Raw genomic sequence first — 13,928 nt, forward strand, 5'->3', positions numbered from 1 at the left:
ATCTAATGAGAAAATTTTCTGGCCCAAAAGCTTGATTTAGGCAGGGTATCTCAAAATTCTCAAGGCTTACTATTCTCAATTAAGGATTATGGAAACAATCCTGGTAAGCCTAAAGGGTTTTGAATTGTGCTTGTAGAACATTAAGCAAACATGAGTATCTCCAGATTCACAAAGCTCCAATAAAACTATGTGCATATAATTAGATCAATCAACAGGAACCATTATGAAATATATGTCAGCATAGGACTCATAACAAGCAGATATATAGAAAGAATTAACTCTATCCACCTAAGGCCTAAAACACTCAAAACACAGACATCACTTAAATCAATAATGGTATTAAATCTATTAATGAGGTGTGGGATAAATATTTTTTAAAACCAAGGAAACATATTACTGTTTCTATTTTAATGTACTTTGCACTAATAAATGACAAAAGTAATGGAGTTTCTACAAAACAATTTAGGTGTTTTCCAATGAAGTCTTTATTTTCTAAACAAAATACTAAAGGCTACCATTGCTACATGGAAAAACAAAAATATTCTACACCAGAAAGGTGAGGTGGTAGGAAATAAGCTTTTACTTTAAAACTAGACAAAATAAAAAGAAAAAAGTAAGAGGCTAATTACATTAACAAGAGCTATTACCTCTGCTCAAAACTTTCTTTCGCATCTTGTGGCTTATTCAACTCAACATATAATTAAGCAACTGCAAGAATGCTTTGTATCATTCCTTCCAAAATATTACAACATTTGTGAGCTTTCATGAAGATGAAATCCAAAGTAAACACGGCGCTTTATAATAGCAGAAAATCCCCTTGAACAGATTTGACTCTAAACCCAAGAGTTTAGTGATTTAAATTTATATGTGTATGAATTTGCTAGGCCTGCCAAAACAAATACACAGGCTGGATGGCTTCAACAACAGAAATTCATTGACTCACAGTTTTAGAAGCAAGGAGTCCAAAATTCAGGAATTTGCAGGTCTGGCATCTTCCGAGGCATCCATCCCCTTTGCTTGCAAATGGCCGCCTCCCGCTACCTGCTCACGTGGTCTTCATGTGCCTGTGTAGCCTAATTGCCACTACTTATAAAGGTACCGGTCACATGGGATAGGGCTCACCCATATGATCTCATTTTACCCCAATTATCTCTTTAAAGGCCTTATACTGGGAGTGGTTTTCAACATTTTAAATTTGGTGAGACACAGTTCAGCCCAAAACAATGCCTTTAAAATGTCATTATAAGGTTTTTTTTTCCAATTTGAGTCCAGTTAAAAAATATCTGCACTTATTATTGTGCTCAGTCTTACAAACATCTAAATATTGGTTGCCAAACTGTAATTTTATCAGAATCATCTGGGGAGCTTGTTAGAGCACTGATTATAGACCCTACCTTTCTGATTCAATGGACCCTGGGATGGGGCTGGGAGTTTGCATTCCTGACCAATTCCCAGGTGAAGCTGATACTGCTCATCACAAGGCTACAAACGGAGAACCAATGATCTTGTACCACATTTCTAACACTATATTTGTAGCTCTAGTATTCCATGAGATGTTAATAGGGGCTTTTTTTTCTATTAAACAAAGAATTGCTTTATTAATACAAACTATGAATACATACACAAAACTATAAAATGCTAAGAAATTTAAATATCTAAGTCATAGCAAGCCATAGCAATTCAACATTCAGGGTCTACAGAATGCTTGAGGGAGACTGCAATAGATTAGACTCCCACAGCAGAGGCAGAGGATGCTTCTTCAGAGGCAAAGTGTGTTAAGAGCTGTTCAAGCTTCCTCTCCAAGAAATGACCAATAATCAAACCATTTGGGGCTAGGCTACAAATGGAAGTGGGGCTTCCCAGGTGACACAGTGGTAAAGAATCCCCCTGCTAATGCAGGAGACACAAGAAACATGGGGTTGATCCCTAGGTCAGAATGATTCCCTGGAGGAGGAAATGGTAACCAGCTTCATTATTCTTGCCTAGAAAATTCCATGGACAGAGGAGCCTGGCAGGCTACAGTCCATGGGGTCACAAAGAGTCAGACACGACTAAGCATGTGCACACACACGCACACACACACACAAATGGAATTGTCCTCTTCGACAGGGGTCTCCAATCTTTCTGGCATCAGGGACAGGTTTTCTGGAAGACAATTTTTCCACGGCCAAGGGTGGGGGGTAAGGGATGGTTCAGGAAGTAATGAGAGAAATGAGGGCCAGCAGACAAAGCTTTGTTTGCTCAGACACGGCTCACCTCCCGCTGTGCTGCCCAGTCCCTAACAGGTCATGGACAGGTACCAGTCTGCAGCCAGGGCTAGGGACCCCTGCTCCTAGAGGTTGTAGCATGTTATTAGCATATTAATAACCGACATTTTGGAGGACTTCCAGGTGGCTGAGTGGTAAAGAATCCTCCTGTAATGCAGGAGACGCAGGAAATGAGGGTTCAATTCCTGGGACTGGAAGATCCACTAGAGGAGGGCATGGCAACCCACTTCAATATTCTTGCCTGGAGAGTCCCATGGACAGAGGAGCCTGGCAGGCTATGGTCCATGGGGTCACAAAGAGTCGGGCACAGCTTAGCGACTGAGCATTCACAACAGACATATTTGCTATATTAAAATTGCTAAGAATTCCTATAATAAGAGAAAATAATGTAACTGTTAATTTTCTAAATCATTTTGTAACTCAGTTTTTGTAACAACTTTTAACATATCATACATCCTTGGAAACATACATTTAACTTTTTCAGTGGTCTCATATCAAATCAACATTTCCCAAACTGCATTCCCTGGAATACTAGTAGTTGCTTCAGAGATGAAAGAAATGTTTTTTATAGTCTGGAAAATTCTAAAGTATAAAAGCCTTGCTATTTTTACTTGATTTGAACATGAATTTTATAAGCTTACTTGAACAAAGAATACATTTCATAATTTATAACCTATGTTTTGTGGAACCCAAATATTTCCCTGAAACTAAGATTTATAATCACCTTATTGAACTGTAACTAAACAGATTTCGGAATTTAGACCTTATACATTTATGTTCATTTTTATAATTAAACCTGCAAAGTTTTTTCTTGAAAGATTAGGAATATATGCACATATATACACATCCAAGTATACACATACACATAGTGGCACGTTTACCATTGTCCTTGAATTGTGTTTGTGTCCCAGAAATCTGTGATCAGTAAATGAAAAAGGGCGGTAATCAATGTGGATAGGAACAGGTTTAGGGTTGCCATGTGGAAAAGAACTTTAAAATGCAGTCAGCAATCAACTATATACCACATACAGGTCATTTTCATTTAGAAATTTTCACAAATAAAAAAGTATGTTCTCATGACACAGATACTTTTTTTCCAATTCTAAAACAGAGTACTAAAGCAAGATAAAATAATGAGAGCTAAATAAAAAAACATAGCAATAATTATGTTTTAAGAAATATAGTGGTTATTTTATATATTTAACCTGAATTGGTACCCTCCTTTGTCCTGAATATTTATTTTCATTTTCATTTTATAAAGTAGAAGACTAAAGTTACATTTGACTTAGTTGCACTAAGAGAAAGGGATGATAAAGATCATACTTCTGGTATCAATGCATTCAAATCTTGTGAATTAAGAATATTCAAGAATTTAAATACTAATGCTATATAAAAACTCTATACTAGGTTCAAGCCCAGAATTGAGGCAACAAGAAAGACAGAAAGAAATAGAAAACAGTGGCATGAATCTCACTCTAGAAAAATCAAAAAAAGCCTTTAAGAGAGTATTCAGAGTCACCCAGATATAGTTGGAGAAGGCAATGGCAACCCACTCCAGTACTCCTGCCTGGACGATCTCGTGGACGGAGGAGCCTGGTAGGCTGCAGTCCATGGGGTCACTAAGAGTCGGACACGACTGAGCGTCTTCATTTTCACTTTTCACTCTCATGCATTGGAGAAGGAAATGGCAACCCACTCCAGTGTTTTTGCCTGGAGAATCCCAGGGACAGGGGAGCCTGGTGGGAGGCCATCTATGGGGTTGCACAGAGTCAAATACAACTGAAGTGACTTAGCAGCAGATATAGTTGCTGAGAATTATACTTTATAGGTTCAAACCTTTACTCTGTTGATAACCAGTTAACTTAGTCATATTACTTAAACTCTGCCTTACTTTCTTCTATTAAATATGGATTATGTTTGTATGTAAATAATAAAGCAGTTATACAGATCAAATAAGTTGTGTACAGAGAGTGTTGGGGTCCTTTAATGGACCGGAACCTTGTGGTGCGGAGTCGACGATAAGAAAGTGAAAGAGAGAAAGAGAGAGAGAGAGAGACAAAAAAGACCCGGGGACCTAAGCTCTGATGGAGCAAAGGTGCTTTAATGATTTTTCTATGAGTATATATAGGCTGCAGTACAAGAAACTTCTTTCGGGAATGATAGAGATCAGAAAACCAAATGTACAGCAACCGTTACCAAGGGAACAAGGGGTAACGTTAGTCACAAGGTCAGGAGACAATCTATATCTCAAGTAAGGGGAAGGAGATTAAGCTGTTTTGTCCTAAGAAGAATGTTTACTAAAGGAGACTCATGCTTGCCTCACACAATGACCTCAGTCCCTGGGAGCAGCGTGCTGTTCCGCTTGAAGAGGGACAAAGGACTCATGAGAGACAGCACGTAGGAATCTTCCCGTCAAACATTCCCTGACAAGAGTCTTGTTCAGTTGCTAAGTTAAGTCTGACTCTTCGGGACCCCTACAACTGCAGCAGGTCATGCTTCCCTGTCCTTCACTGTCTCACAGAGTTTACTCAAACTCATGTCCATTGAGCAGGTGATGCCATCCAACCATCTCATCCTCTGTCGCCCCCTTCTCCTCTTGCCCTCAATCTTTTCCAATATCAGAGTCTTTTCCGATGAGTCAACTCTTTGCATCAACTTCAGCATCAGTCCTTCCAATTGATATTAAGGGTTGATTTCCTTTAGAAATCACTGGTTTGATCTCCTTGCTGTCCAAGGGACTCTCAAGAATCTTCTCCAGCACCACAATTCAAAAGCATCAATTCTTCAGTACTCAACCTTCTTTATTGTCGAACTCTCCCATCTGTACATGACTACTGGAAAAACCACAGACTAAATGAGATTAATTGCCAAATACACTATTTATTATATTTAATCAGAGATATGAAATGTGAACAAAAATATAATGATGGTGTTACTTTAGATTTTTATATAACATATATACTTTAAGTATAAATTAAATGAACGTCAATGAAATCAAATAATTCCACTGCAGCATGAATCTCAAATAAAAGAAATGGTGAGTCATGATCACAAATGGATGAATTAGGAAGCATATCTGGGTATTTTTAAGCAAAGCTGAGTAGCTATGATTTGAAATCTGTTTTCTCCATTTTTAGACATTTCTCATGAAGAGTTTCTTTTTTTAAGCAATGCTACCCTGAAGGACTAAAGATCATTGCTTATCAAGAGAAAAATCCATAAGAACAATTTGAATATAGCTAATATATTTTTTAAATACAGCAACCTACTAAGAGAGAAGAATAGAATCTCATTCTTCACTTAATAATTATAGATGCTCTGCTCTGTTGAAAGCCCCCACTATGAGCACCATGGATGCAGCTATCAGAAGACGAATCATTCCTTTCATCTAGATGCATTCACTCTGTCCAAGAGAAGGGATGATCACTTCACAAAGAGCTATAATGTTACATCCCAAAAGGAAGTGGAGGTGCATTTATTTCCCTTAAAATCAAGCAAAGCATCAGGAAAGAAGTTGAACTGCAGTTAGGCTTTGAGATAGATGAAGATGGAGAAAGAGAGAGTGCAGATAGAAAGATCAGCACAGGCAATTGCATGGAGAAAAGAAATCACAGGAGAATGTATTGCATAGAGGGAAGTACTGCTTAGAGGGGAAAAAAATCCTGTTTGAATTTTAAATAAAATTACACAGGAGTGTCAGAGGAGATGGTTTTGAACATTAAGTTTTCTTGGACAACTCCAAACACAGGAGATCCAAGCAGGAAACCTGGTTAACCTTGTCCCTTTTAAAATCTGTATTTTAATCACTTTAAAATGAGTTTGACTTCTATTTATAGAAGGATGAAGTGAATGGAGTCACTAACCTTTAGCTTCAATGGCCTGAGAATTAAGGTGTGTATTGAGTTAGTAAGGCATAATTTGTATATAATTAGTGGAGGCAAATATTTCATTTGATCTAAAACATTTATAAATTATAATTATGGTGTGCAGTCAATAACAGTGAGAAAAATATGAATTAATGACAAAGTAGGAGAACACTGAGAATCCTGTTCCATTATTAATATCTAATCACTTTTTACTGATGCCTCTGATTGCAAACACTTGAACTTTTCTTTAAACTAGGCCATTTCTTCCCAGGTATTATGTCATTTTGACAGACACTGAGAAGTTTTACATGTCGCTACTCTGATGCTTATGCTATGGAACGAGTTGGGGATGATTATGGAGACCAATAGAAAGTTAAAATCAAAGGATTTTCACTTCATTTTGAAAGCCTGAATAGTGTCATGGGTCCTCATTATATTGCAGGAACTTATTTTCCACTAGTTTTTTAAAAAATGGAACACATTATTATTATGAATAACACTCTGAACAGCTATTTCTTTAAAATGCATAAAAATAGCATGGACACAGAATTTGCATACATAAAATAAAATGAGAGGAATATAAAAATGTGACAACACAAGTACACAAATATCAAAGTATCCAAAAGTACAGCTGTCAACTCTGCTTCTTCAGCCCTCGCAAGCATGTATGAGAGGAACCAAGTAGAATTACCATAAGTGACTACCATTTATATACTTGCATACAAATAAAGCCTTCTAATATTACAGAATTTTCAGGAGGGTAGTCTCAAGAATCCTTCATGATTTTATATACACACTCACACACACACACTCTCTCTCACATACACGCACATTCATATACTATGCTCTCATCTTTCTCTTCCTCCTCTTCCAAAGCCAAAGGTAATGTATTAGTTTTCTGTTGCTCTTGTAACGCTACCACAAACCTGGAGACTAAAACACATCACTAATACTTATCGTAAAGTTCTAGAGGTCAGAAGTCCAAAATGGGTTTCAACCTGTGTAAAATTCAGGTGTTGGCCCAAAAGTCTCTTCTCGGGAGGCTCCAGGGATTCATTTCCTGTTTTTACAGCTTTGAGAGCCTTCTCACATTCCTTAACTTTCAGTCTCTTCGCATCATGAAAGCCAGCAACTGCATCCCTCTGACTTCCGCTTCCATCAGTACATCTCCCTCTCTGACTGTCCTGCGTGTTTGCTTAAAAAGGCTAGGTGGTTACATTGGACCTATCCAGATAATTCAAGACAATCTCCCATCTCAAAATTCATCATTTAATCATATCTGCAACGTAAAGTAACATCCTCACAAGTGCTGAATACACGATGTGGACATCTTTGGGGATCATTATGACACCTACTAGAGCTCCTACAGAGAGCTTTACCATTCTGCCCTCTACTTTAACTCCTAATGCCTTCCTTAAAATACCTCAGTTGGACTTTTGCCTCAACCACTGTTCTGATATTGTTCTTATCCAGATGACAAGAAAAGCCTGAGCTAAATGTTCTAAGCAGGTTCTTACCTTCTCTGACTACACTCTGACACTTCTATTTGTTGTCCCTTCCCTCTTCCTTACACTTTCTTTCCCTGGGGTTCCCATGCTGCCCTTTTCTTTTTCCTCCAAATTTTTCATTGATCTTCCATAGTTTTGTTTTTTTTTTTTTTCATGAACTCCTCTTCTTTCTCTCAATGCTGGCTCTTTTCCTTTACTTTGTCCTAACTCTACCTATTTTCATCAGCTCTCATGACCTTATCTATGTGCAAGACTTCTATAGAGATCAGTTCCAAATCTCTGTCTTTCATTTATCCCACTCTCCTAAATTGTGTAATCAAGCCACTTGTCCATATGGATGATGGAAGAGAAATTTAAAACCGACATGTCCACGTGTAGATAATCATTTAAGGGAGCCAAGCCACAACTCTTCCCCTGCAACCCTCTCCTCCCCTCTTCTTTTTTGGACTAACAGCAATATTCTCTTCTTCGTCACCAACCCAGAAAGTATGGAATCATTCTTGACATATCGCTCTCCTTTTAAGACTTATGTGTAATCCTACCACATAAGCATCAAGTCCTCCTGTTTTAATTTCTTAATATTAATATTTCTTGGATCTAGTCCATCTTCACCATATTCTTAGTCAGTGCCTTACTTCTGGTCATACTTACCTATTGTATTTGTTGATTTCACATGTTCCTATCTAGTCCTTTGTCTCCAGCTTTAGCTTTGAGTAATCCCAGCCTTCACACAGTTACCAAAACAATCTAAGCAAATATGATTATCACAATACTACTTAAAATTTTTCAGCAACTTCTATATGAAAGCATTAATTCTTTCTTCCTATTCTGCATTCTTAATCCAGTTTCTTGGGCACATGGACTATTTCCCTTTTCATACTTCCCAGCTGTACTACTCTCAATGCTTTTCCATAATTATTTTCCTCTTAATTCCACTTTCCAAAATGTTCTGAAATTTAAATGAGGAAATATAAAAAAAACAGACAGTATAGTTTCTAGAATATAGTAAACACTTATTGAACATTAATTCCCTGTTTTCTCCGTTTCCTCCTCCTCTGACTAGAAGTTTGCATATAACTCTCTTGATCACTTAATATTAAAGGTTCAACCAGCTAAATTTTGATCTAGTGGCAATATACTCATCAGGGTCAATTCAGTACATTCCTTCTCCGTTGGATTTTATGAACAACACACTTCATTCCTAGGAATAGAGTACCAATGAAACATTCTACCAACTACTTAAGGATAAAGTTCCATATTATTAACATATCATATTCCTTGGCTAATTCGGATAAACATCTTTTTTTCTGTTCCTTTTAATTTCAGTCAGATGTTCTATAGCAGAATCCCTGACATATCAGAGAGCAGCACCATATAAACACGATTATCACATAACCATGTGAAAAGGGATTTCTACTCACAGAAGTTTTTTCCTTTTTCTTTTTTTAAAATATTCTCTTAAAGATTCCATCACCTTCAAAGCAGGACATTTTGTTTCTTAACATGGCCTTTGGAATCTCTGCAACCCACAGATTGAACTTCTACACCATCTCACTTCCACTCTTTTCTCATCCCCCATCATCACCATTCTGATTCACTCACAGCCTGGCACCTGTTCTCAACTCAGCAACCAGAATGCTCCACTTAAAGCATAAATGTACACTTCTTTACCCCTCTGCCTCTGAACTCTCTCTCTGAATAAAAGTGTGTTTTTTACACAACCCGCCAGGATTGACAAGATCCAACCTCTGGTCACGTCTACTCCTACTTCTGCTCCCACACTCTGTGGCAGCCCTTCCATTCTCCTCACTTTTCCTCACACAGGCCAAGCTCCTTGGATGAGTGCATTTCTCCTCTCTCTTCTGCTCAAGGGATCAGTTCCTGTCCTCCTTCAGGTCTTTGCTTGAGTGTCACTTTTCAACCATGCTTCTCCAACCACTCTGTTAAAAGCTCAAACTTCAAATTTTTATCTCCTGCTTCACCTTCTCCCTAACAAAGACAATACTTTAATTTTATCCCCAAATATGTCCCTGTCTTCTCCTGATTAGACAATGAGACTATGAGGATAGGGGACTTTGTTATTTTTGTTCACTGTATCATTAGTGAGCACCCCAAAAGTGCCTGACACATAGCTGGTATTGAGTGAGTATTAGGAAAATAAATTTCTGTGATATTCCGTAGAGACTTAGTTTTCACTTTCACTTGACATTAAGCTTTTCAATTTATTTTTGGTTATTGTGATAGGCATGGGAAGTTTATCAGGACAGCACAGATAAATCTAATGGGAAGGAAATAAGTTTCATACTTCATATTTTTGCCCAGAGCTGTTCTTCAATGACATTGTCCTGATAGTATAATCTAGGGATTCAGTACCAGATTTTAAAAATAAAATTAAAAGACATCAGATCAGTTTCATGGGTGCATTAACATTTATGGGACAAAGGTCCATAAAAGAAAGGGTATTTCATACTCCTAGTCACACAAAGATGAACAATGATTTTTCAGAGATCTTGATAGTGTATGAATTACAATATGTTGAGCCGGTATGGTAGTAAAAAGTTGCTACAGGGACTTCTCATAAGAGATGATAATCACGTTACAGGTTTTAAGGCATGTAACAACTTATGTCTACATACAAAGGGGAAAAAAAAAGATCTCTTTGGATATTAAATATCTCTGTGAATATTCATGAAGCAAAATATTTTAAAACTTTTGCATGAATTCTTCTCTCTTAAAACTATTCTTGAGTTATAGGACAGGACTTTTTTCTGAATGTACTATACCAAATACTTACGTTGTTGTTGATGTTGTTTTTCAGTCATTAAGTCATGTCCAACCCTTTGCGACCAAATGGACTGCAACATGCGAGGCTCCTCTGTCCTTCACTACCTCCTGGAATTGGCTCAAATTCATGTCCATTGTGTTGGTGATGCTATCTAGCCATCTCATTCTCTGCCTTCAATCCTTCCCAGCATCAGGGTCTTTTCCAATGCATTGACTTTTCACATCAGGAGGCCAAAGTACTGGAGCTTCAGTTTAAGTAATGGTCCTTCCAATGAATATTCAGGATTGATTTCCTTTAGGATTGACTGGTTTAATCTCCACTCAGTCCAAGGGACTCTCAAGAGTCTTCTCCAGCACCACAACTGAAAAGCAACCATCCTTTGGCACTCAGCCTTCTTTATGATCCACCTCTCACATCCATACTTGACTACTGGAAAAACCAGTAGTTTTTGACTATACAGACCTTTGTTTGCAAAGTATATCACTGCTTTTTAATACACTGTCTAGGTGTGTGGAGCTTTCCTTCCAAGGGGCAAGTGTCTTTTAATTTCCTAGCTGTAGTCACCATCTGCAGTGATTTTGGAGGCCAAGAAAATAAAATCTGTCACTGTTTCCTCTTTTTCCCCTTCTATTTGCCACGAAGTGATGGGGCTGGATGCCATGATCTTAAGATTTTTTTTTAATATTGAGTTTTAAGTCAGCTGTTTCACTCTCTACTTTCACTAATGCTCACAAACTATCACTAATAATCAATTTTCATATAATTTCCCCTGTAGTACTCATTCAATACGTTATTTGAAAGTGTTACTCAAATATATTACATAGAATATATTAATCATTGGTCAATCCTAACTACTTATGTGTGTGCCTTCACCATTTATTATATTTTTATTTTTCAAAAACCAAAGGATTCCAGGTAAACTAACATCTGAGAAAAATGAAACCCCTACCTTTAAAGTACTGTTAACTGGCAAAATGTAATTCAGATCAGTAATTAGCATTTTTAGTTAGTAAAGAACCACATTCAAATAAATTTGAGACCAAAAAGAAGCTATAAAATGATTAAAGTAGCTTTTATAGGTCACTTAACAAGATATGGGAAAATTTTAGTCCTTTAATCTTTTAATAAAAAACAAAATATTAATTCTCTCTAGTTAAGAATCTACACAATTTCCCAAGTACACTAATCAGATGTATGTAACAACATTCTGCAAAATTATAGTAACTGTAAGACTTCCCATGGGGACACACTCACCTAAATGTTCGACTCTAATTAAATATTTACAGATGATTCTTTTATCACATTACCTTCACAAAGTACGCAAATATTGCCTAAATGGTTTATTGAATTCAAACCCCCATTGCTGAAAAAGCTAGAGTTAAGTATTTAACAGAAAAATTTGTAATGAAGTAAATATTGTTCCAGTTCTATTTCCTTGACTCCAGACATGTATTTAGAATCAAGGGATAGAGTGAGTTTAGTCAAGGTTGGTAGTTTTAGACAGACAATATATTTTGTGTGTTCATAATCCCACCTCCAGCTCTCTTTGTCCACAGGTGCACCTTTAGGGATTAGACAGGTTTAAGGACATTCCTGTCACCTTTAGGTCTTCTCCAATCCAAGTTTGCAGTTCTATGGATTGTTGATAAGTGAGCCATACAGATGTGCTAGCGGTTATGAGGAGACAGTAACTTGCAATACACAATCCTTTCAAAATATTCACAGTTTTGAAAAACTATAAATTTAGTGAAAATTTAAGCAAAATGTGAACATTAGTAAATGACATTGAATATGACAGCAAATTTGAAAAATATTTTCTGTTGATTACACAGACATTTTTAGAGGCTATTTTCCCTATGAATACGACTGTCAAGTATATATTAATACACCTACATGTATATATACAGAGATTATTTTACTGGACAAGAGACAGTAATCTCAGTTTCTTTTAATATCCATATCCATATCACATTTATATCCATATTTCATAACTAGGAATAGATAGCTCTGAAATACCTTGGTAAATCACCAACATTTGTCTTTTACCTATACTTTGATGCCATGGTATTCAAAGAGGCTCTGAAGGAAGAAGGTTAAGCTGAACTCAACAACATGATTATCACCTTATATGCGATGAATTATGAATTTTTAAAAAAAAAGAAAAATTTAAAGAGCTCTGCCATCACTCTCTATCCTCACTCCTTCTCTAGCTGCTACAAAACAGTGGAGATATTAGTAGAAGCCAGTGGAGTCCCATCTCATTAGTGAGACCCTGGAAATACTGGCAGTGTTTCTCCACAGCATTCTTGACTTAAAACAGGGTATGGGTAAAAAGATGCAAAAATTCCTCAGCCCTTGCCCGCACACATCCTTACAAAAACAATGCTAGCACTGTCATTTAACTTATACACTATTTCTCCTATAAATCCACAACTTCATGAAAAAAAAAAAAAGTAAAACTGTTATTCACTAAGTTGTGTCTGACTGTTTGTGACCCCATGGACTGTATGTAGTTCGCCAGGCTCCTCTGTCCATGGAATTCTCCAGGCAAGAATACTGGAGTGGGTAGCCATTCCCTTCTCCAGGGGATTTTCTCACCCCAGGGATCAAACTCGGGTTTCCTGCATTGCAGGCAGATTCTTTACCATCCGAGCCACCAACAAATCCACAACTTTATGGCTGTAAAAGATGCAAATTAAAAAGTAGTAAAGCTTTTTTTTTTCTTTTTGTCCCTTTCTGGCGTTCAAGATGTCGAAGCGAGGACGTGGTGGGTCCTCTGGTGCGAAATTCCGGACTTCCTTGGGTCTTCCGGTTGGAGCCCTGATCAACTGTTCTGAAAACACAGGAGCCAAAGATCTGTATATTATCTCGGTGAAGGGGCTCGAGGGACGACTGAATAGACTTCCTGCTGCCGGTGAGGGTGACATGGTGACGGCCACAGTCAAGAAAGGCAAAGCAGAGCTCAGAAAGAAGGTACATCCAGCGGTGGTAATTCGACATCGTTAGTCAAAAGGGAGAAAAGATGGTGTGTTTATTTTGAAGATAATGCAGGGGTCACAGTAAACAATAAAGGCGAGATGAAAGGTTCTGCCATCACAGGGCCAGTTGCAAAGGCTGAATTGTGGTCCAGGATTGCTTCCAACGCTGGCAGCATTGCATGATTCTTTGGTGTATTTGTTTAAAAAAAAAAAAAAAAAAAAAATTTGCTTTCCCCACCAAAAAAACTAGTAAATATCTTTTGTTCTCAAGAAATTACTATTTAAACAGTAACATGAAGATACATGAAGGGATTGAGGTCCTGCAGTAAGAAATAAAAGGCAAAGTAAAACTAAGTATTTAAAGGAGAATCTCATATAGAGAGATTTACAAAGTGTAGGCAGAATGTAGGGAAGTCATAGGTTAGTGCAGTTAGCAGGGGCTACAGCCATAACAAAATGCCTTCTCCCCACCCCCACTCTTAGGCCTGAAAGAGCTGGAAGAGGACACTTACCAGACCAGGTGA

General features: G+C 37.4%; 1 pseudogene; it reads left to right on the forward strand.

Annotated features, from left to right (window-relative positions):
- Positions 1-13,161: 13,161 nt before the first annotated feature.
- On the forward strand, positions 13,162-13,587 carry LOC122439176 (annotated as a pseudogene).
- Positions 13,588-13,928: the final 341 nt, after the last annotated feature.

Source organism: Cervus canadensis, chromosome 4 (genome assembly GCF_019320065.1).
Source record: "Cervus canadensis isolate Bull #8, Minnesota chromosome 4, ASM1932006v1, whole genome shotgun sequence".
NCBI lineage: Eukaryota > Metazoa > Chordata > Mammalia > Artiodactyla > Cervidae > Cervus > Cervus canadensis.